This window comes from Aulostomus chinensis, chromosome 1 (genome assembly GCF_037954235.1).
Source record: "Aulostomus chinensis isolate RoL2024-O1b breed Wild chromosome 1, RoL_Achi_v1.0, whole genome shotgun sequence".
Classification (NCBI taxonomy): domain Eukaryota; kingdom Metazoa; phylum Chordata; class Actinopteri; order Syngnathiformes; family Aulostomidae; genus Aulostomus; species Aulostomus chinensis.
In genome coordinates, this window is record NC_141320.1 from 60,958,609 (window position 1) to 60,979,601 (window position 20,993).

The 20,993-nt window shown below is 42.5% G+C and overlaps 1 long non-coding RNA gene across 2 annotated transcripts in view; it reads right to left on the reverse strand.

Moving 5' to 3' along the window:
- Positions 1–2,123: 2,123 nt before the first annotated feature.
- Positions 2,124–20,993, reverse strand: part of LOC147272618 (uncharacterized) — a 217,339-nt gene continuing 198,469 nt past the window's right edge. For both annotated transcript variants that reach the window (XR_015115910.1, XR_015115911.1), the window contains exon 4: positions 2,124–4,173. This is a non-coding gene — a long non-coding RNA (uncharacterized LOC147272618). The remainder of the gene's footprint in view (positions 4,174–20,993) is intronic.

Here is a 20,993-nt window from a genome sequence, read left to right on the forward strand (position 1 = left end):
GCAGAAGTTTGGAAGATTGTTCCAGTTGCATCTAGTTAGGACAAGTTTCTATTTAAACGTGTTATATAAAGGCTGCAGTGTCGATTGCTGTTGAAAAGAAGGACGTTGCTGGACTTGATGCAGACGTTTTAGTGCGCCAGATATCAACTGATCACAATCTGAATTTGGTTTGAGCAAAACAGCACAAATTAGGAGGCGCACACCTCTTTTGCAGGGCCGTAACTGATGATTTGACCTTTCAGCGTTGAGGCTCCAGCAGTTCTTCTAACATGCAAGACACTGTCGGGGGATGGAGAGATAAATATATGTTCTATAAAACACATGTACTGCTATACATGCACTTACATTTTAAACAAAATAGGCTTTATAAGCGAAACTACAGAGAAAATGAAATTGTTTTCATTGAACGAAGTTTAAACTTGCGCGTGTAAATGAGGAAATAGCAAATGCCTCCACTTCCACACAGTTGGAAATCGACTGAATTTGACGGTGACATGTCAAAGATGGAACTGCAACTTGAGGAAAGGAACCGAACCACTGAATTTCAACTCACGTGCGAAGTATCGATAGGATCGGTCGAAAAATGTATTGAATTATCTTTTCAAAAAGGTTGCGAAAGCACTCAGACATCAGGAAACTGGATATAAGATGAATGCTGAAAGTAAAAAGGATTCATTTTACCGGAGAATATTTGGATCATTCTTTCAAATTTCACATGATTATGATTAATTTATGCTATAAATATCACGTGAATCCTGAATCCGCATCTCTATGAAGCCCGGGAATGAACGATGTGCCTGGAGTGCCTGTGACACATGCGGTGTCATTGTTTTAACCACTAAATCCATGTCATTTCCCATTCCAGGTTCCAGAAACAAAAACTCTGAATGTACAGTACGACTGAGTTCTAAGCGGATCATCGCATGTCGAGGGGATGAGAACAAACGGAGCGACAGTAATTCCAGACAGTTTGTAATCGTAGGGCTCCTTACCGAACAAAACATTTGGCGCCGTCAAAGCCTGCATGGATTCTCCGTTCACTTGTGAACAAAAGGAAGCTTTACCTTTTCTGCGGTTCTGACGCTTGAGACGGATGGAGATGATGGAGATGTAAAGATAAGAAGATGGTCAACAGAGACTGGTGGAGGGGGGGGGGGGGGGGGCTGACCACCCACACGGGTTTGACTGACACTTCAATAAAGAACACATAGAGAACATATTCTTTTCCCCTGCTTACATCTTGTAATATTTACCACAGCGCTGCAAGAACACACCCACGGCAAATGTGTGAAGAGTCCACGAGGGAACGATGTCAGAATCCCCAAATCGTCAACAAAAAAAACAACAAAAAAACCCCCACAACATCTCAACTCTTCACCTTTTTTTTTTTTTTTTATCACTGCACGTATTTTATTTTAAGGCTAAAAGCTGCAAATCTGCAGGAATTTCCACGATAGAACTCTGAAAGAAGAAAGTGCATAATGAGGACGCTTCTGCTGTTGCCGTGCGGATTAATGCATGAAAAATTGCACATTTGATGTTTTATTAATATCCACAAAGAAGGCAGGCTATGGACAAAACAAAAATCATGTTCAAGTAAAAGAATAAAGTCAAAATTCTATTTGATATTTTCCCGTAATTGAACAAGACACTTGATCAAAGCTAACCGTCTGGGAATATGAGTTTAGCCCATGCAGAGATGATACAGACTTGATTTGTAGGTTGTGTGCATCTTTGTGATTCATTACACCAGCCTGTGTCATCTGGGCTGCAGCACCCTGGGGTGCCATCTGGTCTCATCCAGGGTGCCGTCAAAATATATTGCCATGTTGGTAAAATAATACACTCGAACGTGAAATTGCAGATCATTAGCGCTCGCCTATTAAAAAGCGTCACTTTCTCAACACTGGGGTCAGCGTGCGTCGATAAAAGTAAGAGTTGTTTTGATTTTTTTTCTCTCCCCCCCCCCCCCCGTTGCTGCGTGTACTCCAGATTCAGAAACATCATCCAGAGGCAGAGGCCGGCAGCAAAACAATGAAAAAGATGACAGCTGCTTGTGTGATGTCATCCCTGCCAGCCCTCTTTCATGCCCTCTGCCTGTGTGCCTGGCGTGCGGCGTGGAATTGTCAAAAGCGAGCGAAACTATAAAGAGAATTTTATTTGTTTGGAGAGTAAACCAACAAAAGCAAGGGAGGAGATGTTTATGTGTGTGTGCGTGTGAGAGAGAGAGTTTGTTTTGCAAAAAAGAAAGACCTTGCAGGAGATTTTCTTCATAGGTTTGATGAATCAACCTTGAATGCTTCACTCTCAGCAAGCGCTGAATTCCGATTGGACGAGCATATAAGGCTGTTTTCAGCTTTGAAAAGTAACGCAACAACCAAAACAGCCACGGAGAAGAGGTATTGTGCGAGTCCATTTGTATCAGAACCGCTTCTGTGATGAGTGGCACCAGGAGTTTCAACAATAAAGTCAAAGATCAACCTCCAAAATGATCTCATTCCACTTAAAAACGACAAATTAGACGAATGTACTCCGTAAGACTGAGTAGGGTCAGCAGAAAACAAATGTTTTCCTTTACAAGGGAGGTACTTCCAGCCAAGCTGCTGTTTAAAGAGCTGCCAAATGTACTGGACAGAGTGGTGGGTAATTAATTCCATTAAAGCTCCGCCATTAAAGACCCCATGTGTTTGAAAGCCTGGAGAACAACATAAAAAGCTTGTTGCTACACATGGAAGTCCAGATTTGGGCTCGACTACTCCGGTTAAACTCAAGATATGAGAGAATTCAATATTTCCAGGCTAACGTTTTCTTTTTTTTTGTATGGAAGCTCGACTGACTGCTCAACTGGAAGCTAAAATGCAATGCAAGGAAGAAAATCTTTACACCTCGTCTGACAAATTGCGTGGCTTCAGATCTAAGCTCGCACTCTGGAGCTCCTTTGAGGAGCAGGGCAGACGGGAGACGTTTCCCTGGCGCAGAGAACATTCAAACAGCAACACACCTTCCGACCCTATGTCTCAGTGTCGGAAAAGTCTTGATAAAGAGATTTATTTTCTATCATCGATGGGTTATGTGCAGTTTGACTGCCGGTCCGTGACCCTTTGGAGTCAATGTGGAGTGGGAAGCTCAAAAGATTTGCCAGGAGCAACTGGCAGAGAACAGGGAAAACATGGTAAAAATACGACTTCAAGGGACGGCTTTCAACGCGCGCACGAGGCCATGAGTGTGTACGTTTATCAGAGAAAAGCAGCATGTGTATGTAATGCATTTTAAAGCGGTGTGACTTGGGGTGCTGCAGTGTTGAGAAACTACGCAACCATTTCAAAGTTTGTGCTGAAGCAGCAGAGACAAATGATACCGCCTGCCCAGACAGCCGGCCGTGATACATGAACGTCATTGTACACTACAGGCAGATACATTCATTGGCCATTTAATGATGCGTTTAATTAGCTTTTAATCATATTTTTGATTCAGCCTCTTTCACTTCTGCAGAGTAAACCTAGATTTCTTCCGAGAGTTCATTAAAACAAAGACTGACGCCGTGTTATTTCACCTCATTTAAACCTAACCTGTCATTCAGATCACTCTGGAATAAGTTCAGCAGAATTGGGAACAAGATCTATCAAGAGTGAAAAGAACTTAAAAACTCCCAGCTCTGTGTAACACCCCCCTGAACCCGAGGTGCCAGACCACCATTCATTTTTAATTTGTATTGTCTCCGGGATTTATAATGCAGGGCAAGGTGTCGAAATGAGATAAACGTCACGCTCCAGAGGTAATTACAAATTCTCTAGGTCATTTTGCCAAACTCCCCCAGAAGAAAAAAAAAAACACAAAGAATATATAAATAAAACATCCTTTAACTTTGGTGCCACTTGTCCTTTGAGAGAGTGGTTGTTAACTCCCAAAGTCACTTTTCCCGTCTGTCTTAAGAATGGAGTTGGCGGAATAGTTTCCGCCTCATTTCCGAGGCAACCTCTGAAACCAACTCCTGTGTCAGGCCAACCTGTGCTGACAACCCCCTGCTGTAGAGCGCACATACACACCAACGCCTGCACAAGCACACCGGGGCTGTTACGCAGTCTGAAATCAAGCATGATGCCTCAGATCTTCTTCCCTCTCTTCTCAAATCTTGATTGACTCGCTTCTGCAAAACCTCCAGGGTCATTCGGGCTGTAGAAGAAGAAAAGATGGCAAAAAATAGGGACAGATCAGAAAGAAAAGCCCAATAAGAGGATGAATGGTAGAGGTGAAAGAATAGAGGACAGTGTCATTGCTAGCTGTCAGAAGCCCCACTTTGTAAAACTGAAAAACCTTGACTTTTTTACCCCCACAGATTTTTTTTTTTTTTGTCATGTCCCTTTGGGATTTTGTCATTCATTAATTTATGTAGAGCAAATTTAGAATACAGCTGAAAAAAACATGAGTTTGTCAACCTTGGAGCCCGGGCCACACAGGGAAATGCTTCATATGGAGATTCTGTAGGATTTCAAGGACATGATATCTCTTTATTTGTTTGATATGTAAAAATTGGTCTTCATATTATCATGTTTTTTTGCATAATCAGTTGAAGCCCACGGAAAATAACCACTGAGGCTGAGGTCGAAGGATTTTCAGTAAGTCTCAAGGATATTCAGGAAAATTGTTGACCTGAAGCCTCATCTTGGTTGTGTATTTGAGGTAATTGTTGCACTAAAACCCCCCCCAAAGGATTTCTCCCCAGATTTAGCTCTATTTATTAGCTTTGTGAACGGTGTAGGGAAGGCACAGCAGCAAGTTGAAATACAAAAGCTGTACAATAACAGGATAACACGATCACTTTTTAGCCTGATGTCAAAAAAAGCTTTATTTCATTGACTAATTATACTATTAGCACACTCGTAAAGTGAAATCTTCATACAGCTAACCTGTTGCTTCAGGTACGACATTACAGACAAATTAATAAAACAATAGAGGACTCAAATTGGCACCCTGAGGTACCCCAATATCATTTACAACAACTTGTGTGGATTTGTTGTCAATGGAGCACATGTTTCTGATTTGTACAGTGTTATTCTAACCTTGATCACTTAATGAGACTACACTTTGCAACTAGATCTATTTGGCATATAGAGGAATTTAACTCGAAAGGCACAAAGTCAATGCCACACAGACTTTGTGGACAATATGGTGCTTAATCAAATGTGCAGGCATGAAGCATGTGTATCAGGTTTCAGGGACAAATAACTGCTCAGTCAAGAAATCCAACTCAACCTCAAGAGGAGATTGTAAAATACTACGAATAATAAGTACCTGGAGCATATCAAACTATGTGAAACCACAGTGACCAGGTGATATAATTGATGTGGTCAGACAGAAAATGAATAGATCGTAGAAACAATGTTCTTTATCTACTTCTGGTGTGGTGTCACGTCCAATTTCAGATATTCCTGTGTGCTGCATCAGTGTTACATGAGCCCCCAGTGAGTGTTTGCAGGTGTGGTAGAGATTGGGGAACAGTATTATGTTTATGTCATTCATCTAGCCTGCATGCATTATGCCTCAGGCGTCAGTCAGCATTTGGAGATCATCAGCTCAGGACACATTCTTGCTCGCGTAAGCAAACCCAGGAAAAGCTACAAACAGTTTTTTTCCCCCAGAAAAAGATTGTAACCTGAGGCAGTGCTTTCCTCGATGGTCCACCCAACTGAACGAAAAAGCTTGGTTTGAGATTACAAAAGTGCTCAGGTCAGGTGGATTAGATGCCATTATCCTAATTGTATGTTTTATAAAGATCGTAATCCGAGAGCAAGATACAGAAGAGCGCCTTAAAATTATTGCCCTCCGATGGGTCGGCTATCAGTGCAGGGAAGCATTTTCCCATGGCAGGGTCACCCAGGTAAACCTGACAACAGAGTTTGTTGTAGTTACCTCTGTGCTCATTATTATTTTTTGTACTTTTTTTTTTTTTTACTCCTGGGATGATACGCGATGCTATCCTGATACTACTGTGAGGGTTTTAGGGCTTTTTTGGGGTCTGATATGGCCAAAATTGATCAAAAGTAGTTCCAAATTCATCTGCTGTTATCAAGTTCAGGAGGCTGGGAATTGGAGAAATTTCCATTTGTCTCACGTTGTAGTTGAGTGTCAGCAGTTCCTCAGGAACTGAATGCTAGCATGACGCTAACATTTAATAAAACTGGCTACAGAATTACCTGCACTAACAGATATTCCCAGTCGGCATGACTTACTTAGGGTGAGTTTCCGCTGGCTCACTAAGGCTCAGGTCGGGTCGGTTTGGCCCTGTTTCCACTGGCCCCAACACGGTACTAACCGTTATCATTTTGGTCCCTGCTCCGCTGGGGTTCAAGCAAGCTGAGCGGGGACTAAAATGTGACGTAAACACATAGCGGGCGCTGATTGGGTAACTCACCCGCTCACGTCATCTACTTCGTAACATCTTAGCCTCGGTGGAACACTGGTCGATTGCTTGGTAAAGTCTTTTATACTTAACTTGGGTGTTCTGTTTCGCCGCTTGAAGCCTTGCCCGTCTGTCGTCCCTCACTTTTAATTTAAGCAAAAACCACTGACCGAGCAACAGGCGTCCATTGTTGTTGTTGTTGTGTGGCACACAAATTACGCCGGGGAGGTCTCGGCTGGTGAGTCCACCCACGCTGAAGTGGTACCCAGTGTTAGTGGAAACGTACCTGTGCCGAAGTGAGCCAGTGGAAACGCACCTTTACGAGTAAATCATGAGTGCACTTCTAATGAGGGAACAAGAGACAGGTGTGCAAAGAGGAGCTGGTGATGCGAAAATAAGGCGGGGAACTTTTGAGGGCGTCTTTTGGAGAGGAAGGGAATGATGACAATGGAAGAAAGGAGTGTGAAACTTATAATAGAGGTAGTCTGTAATAGTTAGGAGTGTTGGTTTTCTGCAGCAGCTTTACAAATTTCACCAATCTCATTTACACAGCCAGACTAGGCTGAGATGTGATACAGCAGGGGGTGCCTTGGTGACAATACAAGGCAACAACTCCATCAGCAGGAGAGAAAAAATACGATGTAGTGTCATTTAAGGAGCCTTGCTGAGCCATTTTGGTGACAGTATCACTCGTCTTTTCCTTGGTAGAAGAGAGCCGGGGTCTCTTCCACACAGAGAAGCACAACCCATGAAGGGTAAAATGGAAATTAATTATGTTTATATAAGAGGAAAATCTTTTGCCAGCATTAATTTTGGAGGAAATACTAACAGGCAGGATGATATCGCACGTTCACATCAGCTCTTTCATTTCCTCGCCTCCCTTTTGTACTGCCACACCGGTGTCCTGCTGATTGTTCACGCTTGGGATGGAGGGGGAGAAAAAATCAAACAAACAGAATGGAAAACAGCAGATTTACGTCAATGTGTCTTTTCATATTCTTGAAGGCTCTCACACACCTATTGATACACAGAAACACACACACTCATCTGACAGGCTTAATAACACGACGAACTTCTCAGGGAGTGTATATTCATAATGTGTCTCTGGAATGGTGCGTTTGCTCGTGGAAAAATAATTTGACGTGTGACTGAGTCTATGCGCTTCGAATGACAACGAAAATAACATGGTTTAATACTTAGAAGAAATAAATTCCCTTAATTAAGATAAATAAATTTTAAAAATGTATTTTTGTAAAAATAAATGTGCATGCTAAATTTGTGGTTTTTCTCATTTAGGAGCACTGCTCTGTCTCTCCTCAACCCCGCTGTGTAACTGTGTTCACACCAAACGCGAATTTGCGCATTCGCGCGAACAGTTTCCATTCAAAGTCCATGCAAACACGCGAATGACACAAATTTTCAGTCGGGCGGCGCGAATGATGCGAATGCCGAGGCGGAATTTCGCCATCCGTGTAAGTTGAAAATATTCAACTCTGGCGAAAAATTCGCGTCAAGACAGCCAATCAGCATTGAGGATGTGCCGACGTCACGGCTGACTGTGACTCGCAAGATGGAGGACAAGTTGATTGAGACTATTTGTGGGAACCCGGTTCTATATGACACTACGTGTCAAAATTACAAGAACCGGTTGAATAAGTTGGTGTCCATTCGTGAAATCCTGTCACCGATCCTAGCTAGCAGGTCGTTAAACTCGTCATCCAAAAATACCGCTGGAAGTGGCAGTTACCCAGACGCAGCCCCTGGAGGAGCTCGATTCACCGAGCGGTGAAATTCACCGAGCTGAGCTCGCCTCTAGATGGTGTCAACCCAGATATGACGGCGTTTAGTTTTCCGACGTATTTCGGCCTTCCACGGCAGGTACAACGTAAAAGTTCTTTGTTTATCCATGGTGAAATGGCGGAAAGAAACGTTGCCAGAAATAGTCGCTACTCGGGCAGGTGATCGAATTCGCGTATTTGCGCGAATGACACAAATGGACACTAAAATGATCCGGCGTCAAATTTGCGCGAATAACGCGACGCGAAATTCGCATTCGCGTTTGGTGTGAACACACAGTAACAGACCAGCTGAGGTCAGTCAGCAAGGCCCTGCAGGTCCACCGAGCCCGAATCAAAGAGTTACTCAAAACTGCAACGAATTCAAGAGAGCAACTTTTTGCTCGTCAAGTCTGAAGCGGCTCCAGACAGTTCCCACCTTTTGCCTCGCTCTGTCGCCCCCTAGCATTGTGAACTGGTTATTGGATTATTTTATTTCTTTTTTTGGCCTAAACCAATTCCCTCCTTTTCAGGTTCCCATCAGGATTTAAGAAGATCAAAAAAGGAACCACACTAGCTTTAAGGCTGGAGAAGATCCTTCCAGATATTATTAATAATGACCAAACAGGGTTTATTGCTGGAAGGAATTCATCTAACAATGTAAGAAGGTTACTCAACATCATTCAACTCTGTCAGCAAAATAACCTCAAAGGCATGGTGGTTTCACTGGATGCGGAAAAAGCGTTTGACCGTATAGAATGGAATTATTTGTTTTTCACACTCCATAAATTTGGCTTAGGTAAAAACTTTATTGACTGGATTAAATTGTTGTACTGTAATCCCCTCGGAGCTGTTATCACAAATGGTAAATGCTCTCCATATTTTGCACTGGGAAGGGGTACACGACAGGGGTGTCCCCTATCACCCTTGTTATTTGCGATTCAATTGAGCCTTTGGCTGAAGCTATAAGGAACCACCCTAACATTCATGGTATATCAATTAATCAAAGGAAACATGTAATATCGCTATATGCGGATGATGTCTTGTTGTTTATTACACAACCTGAAATGTCTATCCCCTTAGTCCTTGAGGTCATTAATAAATTCAGTGAGTTTTCTGGGTACAAAATAAATTTTAATAAGTCAGAGGCAATGCCACTGGGTCAAACACATCACACCTCTTCCCCCTGGTTTATCACCTTTCCGATGGGCAACACAAGGCTTTGTTTATCTAGGTATATTTGTCACTCCCGTGCTTCAAAAAATGTACAAAACCAATTTCCAACCTCTTCTTAAACGCATCCATGATGACTTGGATAGATGGGCCTCTCTGCCACTCTCAATGTTGGGAAGAACCTCCTTGATAAAAATGAACATTTTGCCGTGACTGCTTTACCAATTTCAGATGATTCCCATCCTACTAAACAATAACACTATCAAACTTATAAATAACTGGTTTAGGACATATATCTGGAACCATAAGAGACCACGACTTAAGTTAGCAAGGTTGCAGTTGCCATCAGATAAAGGAGGCATGGCAGTCCCCAACATCAAATTATACCAGTTAGCTTCTCAATTTCGGTATTTGGTAGACTGGGTACGAAATGACCCAAACTCTGTCTGGTTAGATATTGAAACATACAATTTGGGAAAACCAATAACACTAGCTAGTCTCCCTTTTATTTTGAACCGAAAAGACTCGGAGATTGTGGAGGGCAATTTTATTGTCAAATCTACGCTAAAGGTTTGGGATATGATTAAAAAATGGGAGAAGAGAATAGGTGTTTTATCACCAATTGCCCCAACACAGAAAAATTCAGATTTTCTCCCAGGAATGATGGACAATGTTTTTTCTTTATGGGAGAAGGCAGGTATAAGAACTTTAAAGGACTTATTTGAAGGAGGTAGATTGATGTCTTTTGATCAACTAAGACTTAAATATAAACTACCCCAAACACACTTTTTTAGGTTCCTACAAGTGAGAAGTTTTATTCAGAATCAAACTGAGTGCAGATTTAATTTGGAACTGTCACCCACTGAACATCTACTTGATAAAATACATAACAATAAGTTTATATTGAGGCGTTGCTGTGAGGCCCTCTCTAAGTCCTGTAAAGTGGATCATGACATCCTACAAACGTGGGCTCAGGACCTTGGGGTGGTGATGGATGAGGATACACGGACAAGTATATGGGAGAATGCTAACAACATATCCATATGTAACAGAACAAAAGAATTACAATTCCGGTTGTTACATCGTCTTCAAATATCGCCTCAACTCAGAAATAAAATGGACCCAAAGAAATCAGCTCTGTGTATTAAGAGTCGTACAGAGGTGGGGAGTTTTCTACATACGTTGTATGTATAAAACTATAAAAGTTGTGTAAATGTAATTAAGACACAATGCATATGTAAAATCTGTCTACATTTGAGTTGTATGGTTTATATGCACAATTTATAATAAAGACATGTTTCTAAAAAAAAAAAAAAAAAAAAAAAAAAGGAACTGAAAACTGTCCCAGCTTTCCACTGAATTTCCAAAAAGGCAAAAGCTGTTGTGATGACATGGACTGCACTGTAAAACACACTCCTGAGTCATATTATTCACTCATGTTGTAACTCACGGGATTTGAAACAGAAACAACGATCTCGGTACTGTGCAGTAAAACTTTTCGTAGGAAGGTCACGTGACTAACTCAGGAGAAACCACTTGGACATCCATTTAGAAGTTCTCCCTGGCTCCTCTTTGTCACCTTTGCCTCCATTAATGAGGCTGTTTTTCCTGAGTGAGCTCATCCCAAAAAAAAAAAACACATCAACTTTCTAGGGAGCAAAGACGTCGGTTGGGGTTCATCCATGGAAAACGCTGATGCCCCGGCAAAACTAAAAAGAGGAATCATCACAAAATTTGAATTTACAAAATGGTATTGGAGAATCATGAGGATATACGTGCAAGAATTCGGCGTGAAACGTTCCGTTCAGAGGCAGGTATGGGTTTGTGGGGGACCGATTCAAACATGGGGAATCTCATTTCTCCACAAAAATACTCAGTTTTATCAGATGAATGTACAGCTGCTGAGATAATCCACAGACGGGACAAACACACAGGACCAAAAAAACACAATTTCTACTTACTGGATTTAAGAAAGTGTGTACTTTTTTTTTTTAATCAGTCATGCAAGCTGAAACTTTTGCTTCGCACTAATTTGCCATTTCTCATTTGTACAAACCCCGAGACCAGGGCACATGAATAATACAGCTGCTCCATTAAACTGCACAACGAACACAGCGAGCATATTACAGGATTAAGTGCATTCTCTTGCTTCACAGGTATTTTACAATGTACTTTCTTCTCACATCTCAAGAGTCAAATACAGGGCTAAAAGGAGTGAAAAGATGATAGCGGAGAAACCGACATCTTCTCGGCGCTTTAAAATGTAACAAGAATTCTCATTAGGGGTGGAGGGGGTTGTTGCAGATGGAGTAATCCTTAGCAGGCCAGGCAGTAGACTTGCTAACATTTCCAAAAAGCGTTAATCCGAAAAGGGTATGTGTGAAAATCTGTGTGTGAGGGTTTGACTGGTGACAAGGGGACCCACAAACACTCTGGCTGCAGATGTTCGAAACACACACACACCTGCTCAAACACAGGCGGAGTCATCAGGAAGTGCTTCCATCGAGCTGTAAATGCAAATTTGGGGTTCCAATCACACCCATGCTGGCTGACTGAGAGGAAGAGAGGGAGGTCATGTGGAAAAGAGGAAATCAGAGAAGTTTGGGAGAGAAGAGGATGCTGGGAGACAGAGAAAGATCTTACCTGACTTAAGGGAACAAGGAAGGATAGATGGAGTCTCGCTTTTGAGTTAACAGAAAACTACAGGGATTAGAGAGAGAATGAATGGCCTCCAGCAGCTCCTAACAAGAACATATTTCCCCTAATGCTTGAATAACAAAATCACCCTCATTAGAATTAAAACTTTTAGAAACACCCGTACTGTAAAGCCTCTGAGGCTCCTTGTGCAGAATTCTAATAAACTTTTTGTTTTCATGTGGTTCTTCTTTATGAATGTTTCTGCTCCTTCTGCATTCCTTACCTTTTAAAAACAGGCAGGCAGCTCAAGCACAAACCCAGGTACTGAACTCCTGGAGGGGTAAAATGCTAATCAGCCAGTTGGGACCAGTGGTAGGCCACTATACAGTAACATTGCCTGAGATACTGTAGCCTCCAGCTAGCAGATAAGTCGACATTACACATTTAATATGATTCAAAATCCTGATATAGGGCTCTCGGTGGCTGGTGCTGCTCCCGGGGCCAACGCCTCATGGAAACACACCGGGACATAAAAGGTGACCAGGACTGATAGGAACTGATGCTGCTTGTATCTGATGGGAATTTGCACAATATTACAGTCACCTTGTGCAACAATCCGCACGTTTAAAATGTGCTGACCTTGAGGAAAGGCGTCAGGAGCAGTTTTGGAAAAGTTTGCACAAGAAAAATTGTTCGTAGGCTGTATCATTGGAGCGACAAGCATTCAAATCAGTTTTTGTGTGTGTGTGCGACAGCGTGTGTGTCGGCCACGAAGATGCACGCGTATTATTTACCCCCGGAGAACTGGATCTTAAAAATACACCCGGCTTCAACACCAGTGACCATAAGGTGACACCAAGTCAACCAGAACTGGTATCTTATTGATTTTTGGGTCACTCGAGAGCAGAGCAGGATGATGTAAACACAACATTTATCACCTAAAGATGTTCTGGTGAATGCACAAGCAGGCGGGTTTTGTTTACACACCCGCAAGACACAACATTAGCATTCCAATAGAATCTTCACGTCCAACAAAAGTAAACCAACTTTTTACTCACGGCAGTAACGCTGGAGTGAAATAAGAAGTCGGCGCAAGGGCGAAGCATTTAGGCTCTCTTTTTTTTATTTAGCACCAAGGGCGACTCTAGGGGTGATGTCTAAGGCACCGTTTAAACTGCGGGCTGATGTCTTAAATCTGATTTATTTCTGTCCACTCTGTCTTTTTGCGAGTGATGAGAACATCTTTAGTGTGCCTGAACGTTGCAAAGCTGTCAACAAGACGCAAACTTGGTGTGGTCAATATGAAAATGTGTTGCAAGCAGGGAGGAGCCTGATATTGAGAATTATAATGTCACGATGATAGTGTTCCTACCTGATATGGATGATGTATTTTTACCAGTATATGTACGGAGAAGGTAACTTTATATGAGTATCCTATTCGGGTGGTGTAATTTTACGAGCATCCGGTACAGATAAGGTAATATTTATGAGTACAAGTGTCACACAATTAAAAGGTGTTATTATTCCTTCTCAACTGATGAATGGAGTGTGTGTGTGTGTGTGTGTGTGTGTGTGTTCCTCCCTCCCTTCCTTCATAGACGCTGACACTCATCAACCACTTTGCTCAGGGTGTCAAAAACAAAAACCCATACAAGTTAATGATGGCAAGCTGTTTCTAAATGTTTCTGGAAGAAAGTCGACTGACAAAAGTTGGTATGTCAGTCCTGCGTTTTTGTCTTTACGTGACTAAACGTGTCCAAGTCTTGATTTCGAAGAATTCCAAGGACAAGTAAACATCGCAGCTTGTGACCAAACATTCGAGGCTAAAATACCAATTTAGGAAGAGACCCCACCCACGTTTGCATCAAAGCGCGCCGACTTTTGATTGAAGCCCCGCCCACTCATTCATCCCCAATTGACAGAGGCATTCAAGACAATTTGAAATCTCATTGGCGTAGTTGAAGACATCAGATTCCAATCAGGTTTTTGTAACTGTCCGGACTCAATCTGGATTTGCCAAAAATCACATTTGGCTTAGCAGCCTGAAGACGGTGTACAAGTCCAGAGAGGAGGATGTTGAGTTAAAAAGAGTGATGTTCACACTTCCAGCCCCCACCCCCCTCTTTTTTTTCCTATTGGCTCTTAAGGCTACTGGATGATGAGCTCAATAAAGGTTTAAAATGGCAGTTTAGTCTTCCGCGCCAGACTCGGTTGAAAATGTATTTGAATAAGTTGTTGTTGTTTTTTTTTTTTTTTGATAAACACCTCTGCAACTTCCCAGACACGTAAACCGGCCTCAAAAACAAGATGAGAGACACATTCATTATGTTCAGCCATGCATTCACGCTGCACTCCAACACAATGTTCTCCCAGTCAGATCTACTATGCATCGTAATTGTAATACTACTCCAGTATTGTCAAGCTTTGCCTTGCACAAACAAAAAGTGGCTGCCGTCTCTGCCTCTTTGTCATCTCACTCCACTTCATGTCCTCAAAAATCATCCCACTTTAACCTTCCTTTTACTATTGTTCTCCATCACTGTATTCCTCTCTCTCTCCCTGGCAGTGCAGAGTCATCTATAGAATGTTAAAAGCCTCTAACACTGTGATGTCCCTGCAGAGCGTGCTGTCCTGAGAGTGGAGGCTGAGCTGAATGCTAAATGGCTTGCTGCACAGGAGCCGGCGCTTGTCACCGCAGGTCCTGTTCAAAGCCCAACCTCTGTCCGTGCCAGGCATGTGTGAAAGTGAAATTATGAATGTGAAAGCAAGAGTGTGTGAGTGTGTGTGTGTGTCAAAGAGAGTAGGTGAGGACATGTGTGCCAGTGGGTGAGGAGCTAACTACGGTTACAGAGGAGGGGTGGGTGGGTGTTGGCATCAGGGGGATTTCTCCTTTAGGACACGTTCATGATGATAAGTGACGATTCCTGGGACACCTGAACCAAAGTGTTTCATCCTAACGTGTGTGTGTGTGTGTGTGTGTGTTTGCCTCTGTTACAAAAAAAAAAAAAAAGCTCACATTTACATGAGATTTCAGTCCAAATATTCGAGTGGATTTGTCGCATGGAGCCGAAAAAACCCCAAAACGTGTTAGACCTCACTTAACGGCAGAGAAATTTAATTTCCAGAGATTTTTTTTTTAAATTTCTCCGGGGATTAACCTAAATTAAATTTCAACTTGTCTGGTTTATAATGGCCGCCACAAATTAAAATACTCGGGAAAAAAAAAGAAGTAGTAAGTGATCATATATATTTGACTAATAATGAGAAACTCGTTGGTACAGTGCCTTTTCAGCCATGAGATGAGTTGAGTTTCTACTCTTTGTTCAAAGTTCGCAGTGATATTTCTGGCACTGTTATTAAACTGCTGCGCGTGAGTCTTCATGCAGTTCTGCTTTATATGAGCGGCAAATGAACATGAGAATATGAACGCGCGTGTGTGACAGAAACATGGATGTTCTGTTCTCATCCTCATATGATCTAATATTGTTTTCCAGCTGGGAATTTTGTACTCTGTTTCCGCGCATTTCAAGTATTCTTTCTAAATTCGCAGCTCTGTATTCGAGTCTGTGAATTCCTTTTTGTACGTTTCCCATCTACACTTTTCTGTCCACGTCTGTTTTTGTAGCTCCTGTCTCTTTCACGTCGCCTCTTTCGTCCGCTGTCGGAAGCCTTCTGAGGGGCATCTCTGCACTTTCTGCCGGAGGAGGACATTCGATAAGTGATTTATCACCGCTGCAAACTTTCCTTTTGCACTTCTGTTTTGAACTGGTGAATGTGCGCAGAACTGCTTCCTGTATCGCTGATTTGTGCGCATTGTGTATGTCTTGTTCATGTATTTATTGACCTTAACCGCGCTCATCTGGAGTGGTTCTCCTGGTTGGATTGCACTCATTAAATGACAAGCTTCTCATCTAATCTAATCTAATGTAGATTTACAAGTGCACAAAGCAATCCGGTTGACTGAGTTTTACAATTCATTGCGTGGATTGTTTTGAAGCCGGACACTGGTTTCTTGAACTATACGGAACGTTGGCCGCGTTGTGATACAGTAGCAGGAGAGAAATCAAGCATAGTGGGTCCCCTTTTCCCCTCTCACATAATGCAAATGTCTGCAGCACAATCACTGGCACACCACATCAAATCATCTGCTAAAGGAAGTCCCCAACATGTGGTTAATAACAATTTCACGGGCCGAGTAAAATCTCACAAAAGAATAAATGAAACACCGCAGCAATCTGAGTGCCAAATGCACAATGTGTGCTGGTTTTTTTTGGAAAACAACTCTCATCCCATCACTTCGACACACACCACTGCAAGCGTTAAATGGCGAATGATTGGCCTGGCAGCGAGCGCAACAGGTGGCTGCCTTGACCAAAGCGTTGAGAACGCCTGCTGCTACGGCGGGAATTCACCGTCGCTATTCCGTCAGAATGAGCAGACATGAGCTCTATTGCTTTACAAGCGTTAAACATTGGAACCTGTGGAGCAGCTTGTATTATATTTCATGCATGCGTTATGTTTGTTGGTGTGAAACCACGCGGTCTCGAATTGGATCTATAATGGAGCGCCATAATCCAGGCCTGCAAATTAGCCCGAAACATGAAAAACTGAAAATATGACACTGCTACAAAAGCTTATATTAACGCGACTGTGGACACACACTTTTGCACACGCGTAAATGAACAGCTGCTGTGTTAAGCGTTATCTAAATGCAATCACGACGCACTCACCAACGGCACAATTTGCATCCCTCTCACTCTGTCCCGGCGTTTCGCCACGGCTCGTCAGCACTTTCGTAAAAAGGGCTTTTCACGCACAAACACAATAAAGCCTCCGACAGGCGTCTCAGGTGGGTTGCAAAGCTGTAATCCTCTTTCCATCTAAGCACCTTTTTTTTTTTTTTTTTTTTTGACTGTAAAGGTAGTGGGGAGGGAGGAAAGCTGAGAAACTGAATTTGTCACCCCTTTTTCCTTCCTTCAGCTGCAGGAGTATTTGCATAGCGTATACACGAGGTGTGAGGATTGATTTAATTGGCTATCTTGTCTTCTTCAGCGAGCTATGATGCTGCGAGATTGGGGGGTGGTTATGTGGTGCGTCTGCGAGAAATAAAGATTTACAGCCTTTATTTCTGATGAATAAATATGCGTCTGCCTGTCTGTCTGTGCTTACATGGCTGTCAGTGTATGCGTGTGGGCATGTGCGTGTAGCAAAGAAATGTGTGTGTGTGCAGGAACGAAAAAAGGGCTTTTTTTTTCTCCCCCCCAGAGTGAAGCAGCGAGGCCGAGACAGGAACACACACTCTTTAGCTGAGAACACAGGCCTCATTTAGGTTAGCACAGGATTAGCCACGCCGAGCAGCACAAGCACAGGAATTAAAATGCAAATGAGGACAAGGATTGCAAAAAGAGGAGTGCAACAAGACAAGGATAAAATAGCATGGGTAAGAATGGATGCAACGTGTGCTGCTGGACGAGAATATAGTCGCCCTGGCTGTTAATTGCCACTGTTGTAGAGATGTCACACTCGCCGAAGCAGATCCACACATACATTAATAGGACTAACAATGTCAGGCATGAAAATGTACTCTCTCTCAATGATGTGTCATGAAGAAAGAGGATATTTGGCAGGGTCAGGCTACACTGTCACGGTTAGTGACTGGAAAGTTGGGGCAGCAGAAACTTAAGAAAAAACACCACATCTAATAAATATGGAGAAACGTAAAACAAGGGAGGAAGGACTGCACGCCAGCGTTTCCTTTTATTTGATGATTTTCAAGCTGCGAGATGAGTGGATCCTTTTCACACCAAACTTTCTGACTTGTCAAAGTCAAAACAAAAACAACAACACAGAAATGACAACTGCTTTCAGACAGAAGGAAAAGAGCCAGTCAAGACCATGGGATTTTGTATTCATGGAGGAAATAAAAAATTATATTTCAGCTCCTTTGGAAGACCATTCCTCAAATCCCGCTCCGACCAACTACCAGGTGGATAGGCCCTTTTCATCCCTGACATTTTCGCTTGTCAAAGCAAGACAAACGCATGGAATTAACAATAATGACGGCTGCGTTCAGTTTAAGTGACCCAGAGCTTTGTTGTCGTGCATTTTTGGGGACTGGGACTGTTAATGGAATAGAACCATTATAACATTAGAAATTACAGATGGGCTTTTCCCGGTTTGACAAACATCTGCTGTGAAAAGGGACTACCGCCACTGTAAAATGTGTTATTTCGAGATGAGAAAACGAACCTCCCTGGCTTGGTTGCCCTGCTTTAATCCATATTTTGAAGTATCGGATCAGGAAAGATGGATGGATTTTATGCTTGCTTGAGTTCAGTTTTGGGGCTTTGACCCCGCCTGCTTCAGTTGTGTCTGTTCTCACTGGAAGTACAGTGTCAGATCGGGGAAAGACCTTAATTTTTTTTAAACAGAATATACAATGACCTGGAAAAAGAATTCTACAAGATAGAAAGGGGTTTTGAATTCAGTTAGGACTTAATCCTATTGGTTGCTGACGGAATGCCGTCCTACATACGTCCAAAAATAAGTGAATTAGCATATTAAGTCAAAGAATTTTCTGCTTTCCAGTGGAAAAGCTAACATGCTGAATTTCTGTAACTTGATGTACTGCCTTAAAAAGAGGGGAAGAGAATCACTCAATGACCTCCCAATATTTTCTCACCTGTGTCAGTTCTCTTTGTAAATTCCTTCCTAGATTAGGCTTTATTGAATAGACTCTCTATCATACAGTCGGCCTGACATTGAGAAGGGCACCTGGTACCCAGGCAATTATGTGTTTTCCCTCCTCGCATCTGCCCTCCAGCTAAAAACACACTGTCAAATTAATCATCTTAAAATGGCCAAAACTAAAAGGTTAGCTATAATCTTAGACATCATGGTCTATATGTGGGCGCACATGCTTATCTCCTCCCTGGTCTCCTCTCGTGTCCTCTGAGAGGATATAATGAACATTAATGAGTAAATCCATAACTTATATTTTAAATGTAGGGCCACCTTGCACAGGCAAGAAAGGACATTTCTCTTATGTGTAACGGTTCAGAAGAGCAACCAAAACAGAAGCCAAGAGGATAAAAGGCTGGAAGGAGGGGAGGCAACACTAAAAATGACTCTCCGGTTGGTTTATGGCTGTTTATGTAGTTTGATCAGGGTCTTTCCCCAAACAATGAGGTACTGCCAAAGACCATAAAGTTCCACCTGCTCAGGTTGACCGGCACTGTGGATCAGGAAATGCCTGCTAGAGGCAACCTTTCTGCTCCCGTTGGCTCTTTGCGTTCACACCAACTTTACAAATTGACCAAAACCACCCGAGTGCGCCATTAGGCTTGAATCAAACTGTTCAAATGAGGAGAAAATACCCCAAATGAGCTCTCACGCACCAGTGGAGGTGATCATTCTCAGTCCTAATGGGGGCTAGTTTCAGCTAATCAAGGGTGGACAAGCATCCAAGAGGAATGAGGAGAAATAGCCAGTGAGAACCACTCATTGCCACTGAGCTGAGGTGGAACATAGTATCGAGCAGAAAGTGGGAAACATTCGCGAATGTGAAAGCATCCATCTCTATGGCATCAGGGGTGCCCCGATTGAAACCTGCATGATCCCCAAAAGACTTTATACTTTTTTTTTTAATCGAAAAAAGACCCTTGAGGTGGTTGAAGTACTGAAACACTGCGCACGTGCACTGGTGTTTACCAAAGACAGACAAATTTGCATTTATCTGAATTCGACTGCCATCTTTTTAGTGTTTTAGTCCTACTTTTATCTTTCAGAAACAATTTTTGTCCTTTTTTTCCGAGACAGGAAACCTCCAATACTCTTATTTCAAAATCTGATTTCCACCTCACCATTTGAACAACAGAAATAAATTTGATGAATGAGTGAAAATCTCAGTCATGAAGTCATCATGTTCGTGTGTGTGTCCAGCAACCAACAGAATCCAATGTTGATATGTAATTGCAGACTTTGTTGTGTCAGGAAATATTGCACCATTGTCTGAATAATCAATATAAGGCCTTTTTATTATGATTCATGCTCGTCGCAAGATTAAATTACACATGGAGTCTCTGGTTCTAAGAGGTGGCCCTGCTGCTCCACTAATTTGACAAAACTGGGGTGTGTTTGCTCCACACCTGACTGGACTCATGACTAATGTGCAGAAGCTTTTAAGTGCGTATTGAAGAGGAGATCAAGGGCAGTAGCTTTCAGTCACCTCCTTAATGGAATTCGGCCCGGCTTTTTTGTGCCTTGATAATCTCTCTGTACATAAATAACGAATCTGTATCAGGGGTGAAAATGTCTGGTAGCTTTGACCGATCATGTTTGAGTTGGCCTCAGTCGCAATACAAGTCCGTGTGGAGCGCAAAAGGGACGGAGCGCATTTGCGGGAAAAGCCAGGGTGAAAATTATGGCTGTGGTTTGATAATTAATAAAAAACCTGGGTGTCAACTGGGGACTTTTGAAACAATCAGCTCGGATTCATCGCCTTTCAACTCCTTGAAAATGTCTCAAGTTGCTATGTGGACTGCAAACAACGAGCGCAGTATGGGGGTCTTGGAGCGGACATCCGCTGGCTGCACCAGGACCCTGAGACACCCACAAGTTTCCAGAGGCTGCCATGCCATGTGCCATCGGACATAGACGGCGGGTTGCCAGATTAGTAAACCCATTGAATGACTATTTAAGTTAAAGGTTCATCAAAGTTGTTGCACAGAACATCACAAAACATATGGGCTGATGACAGAAAGAAAGAAAGAAAGGAAAGAAAAAAGAAAGAAGGGGACTAAAATGCAGCACGACTCGTGAACTGGAGGGCACTCAATGAGCTGATTGACACTGATTAGGGGGGGGGGGGGGGGGGTCACACAGGCCTAACAGGAAGTGTGCCAAATAAAACAGGAAATACAACAAAAACTAACTTAGGAAGCCCGAACTATAAAAAAAAAACTGCAATCCAAACTACTGCATCATATTTATTTTGATTTACTTATTAA